We start from the raw sequence: 2,118 nt of genomic DNA on the forward strand, positions 1-2,118 counted from the left end.
GCTACAAGCATGGACGGCTTCAAAAGGGAATTAGATAAGCATATGGAGCAGAGGTACATCAGTGGCTATTAGCCACAAGGTATAGCTAGGGGCTCTGGGGCAAGTGATGCTCTGTCTTCTTGGTGCCTGGGGGGGGGGTCAACAGTGGGAGGGCTTCTAATGTCCTGGCCCCACTGCTGGACCTCCTGATGGCACTGGTAGTTCTGGCCACTGTGTGACACAGAGTGTTGGACTGGATGGGCCTTTGGCCTGATCCAACATTGGCGTCTCTTATGTTCTTATGTTCTTAATGTTGGACTGGATGGGCCTTTGGCCTGATCCAACATTGGCATCTCTTATGTTCTTATGTTCCCCAATCCCCCCCCCCCCCGTCTGCCAGCCCAGACCTGCTATAGACCACCTAGGGGTATGGTGAGCCTTTCAAAAGCATCCCCCTGAGCCAAATTAATTTGCATGTTTCCCAAAGGCTCATGGGAATGCTTTTGAAAGGCTCACCATGACCTAGGTGGTCTATAGCAGGACTGGGCTGGCAGACAGGGGGATTGTCAGAGATGTATTGAAGGGGCCCCTCTCCAGTGCCCTTCTGAGTCTTCTTGCCCTGTGGAAGGGAACGCAAGAGGCATCTGAATGCCCCCCCTGAGCTGTCCTCTCGCAGGTCCCATTATGCCCCCCCAAAAAAATTCCACAGTGGGAGAGGGAGGGAAGCCCGAGGGCAAGGTCTCTCCTCAAAGATAAGGGTTCTGGCATGGCTGCTTGTGGGGCAAGGCTTTTAATTAGGGGGGCAGAGCCCCAAAATGCCCCACTGTAGCTATGGGCTGAGCTGCCTGCCAAGCCCCCCTCCCAGATGCGGCTCCTTCTCATCTCTCCTGGTTGGGTGCCACTCCTCCCACATCCCCTCCCTTTCTGAGTGTGGCAACTTACTTCTTGGCAGAGGAAGCCAAGCCCCGTGGAAGCCAGACGAGAGTCCATGAGCAAAGGCCCATGGCGCAGGATTCTAGAAGACCACCCCTGAAAGAAGAGGCTTGTTCCCAGTTTTCCCTTCGAAAAGGGGTTCCTGAGAGCAGAACAACTCACCAAGCTCTTCCCGAGATGGAGATACCAGAATCTCTGCTACCCACTGAAGAAGGGCGCCCGGCACAGCCAGGGCCTCCTGTGTGGCACATTTTATGCAGTTTTTTTGGGAGGGATCGGGGGGGGGGGACTTCTCTCCTGCAGCTAGTGGGGTTCCGTGGGGACCTGGCTCCTCCTGAGATGGAGAAGGAAAACACTCTGCTGCAGTGGAGGCTGCTATGGGTTTCCCCCTCCACCAAAGCTCCTTGGAGTCCTGTGGGGTACAGGTGGTTGTTTTCTGAAAGACTCCTCATGACCCATGGAAAGCAGGAGCAATTGTACACCTGCTGCTGGTGCAATTATGGTACAGGGAGCAAGACTGCATGTCCTCTGATGGATGTAAAAGGGGCTAACATTTTTTTCAGAATGTTATAGCTGTAGACACAGACAGAGCTTTAAGGGGGGGGGGACAAATGGGAGGATGTTGTTTCAAAGTAGACCAGACTCAACATTGCCTGCAGTTCATTTGCCACCTTTAGAACAATGCAACCTGTTGCTAACCGAGTTCTCTAGGTGCATTCACGCTTTGAAATCTCTGGTCCGTTTGCAAGAATTTTCATTTTCTGCTTTGATGGTCAAGTAATTTCTCAAAACAACTGACAGAAAGTGATTGAAAACTGCAGTGAAAGACCAGATTGCACATTGAGCCTTTTGAGGGCAGACAGAGGAGAGGCAGGTTGGCAATGAAGAGACCTTTTAAAAATTCAACAATTTGGTGGCCATTTTTTGATCCAGACAATAAGAAGCGAAACAGGGGACCTGCGAGTAACTGACGGGGAGAGGGATCCCATCCCCCTCTGGCTCCAGCTTCTTCCCCAGGGGTCATTTCGTAGAAAAAGAGGTGCAGGAGCTCATTTGCATAACTCAGTAGCATAACTTATTTCCATAGGCCACTCCCCCTGAGGTCACCGGAAGTGTGTTAGAAGGCAACACGCAGGCTCCACTGGACTGTTTTGAATTGCTAGCTATTGGGGGGGGGGGGGGGGGCAGTTCTGTCCTCGGGGGGGG

This window comes from Gekko japonicus, unplaced genomic scaffold (assembly GCF_001447785.1).
Source record: "Gekko japonicus isolate JY-2015 unplaced genomic scaffold, Gekko_japonicus_V1.1 scaffold1347, whole genome shotgun sequence".
NCBI classification, from domain to species: Eukaryota; Metazoa; Chordata; class Lepidosauria; order Squamata; family Gekkonidae; genus Gekko; species Gekko japonicus.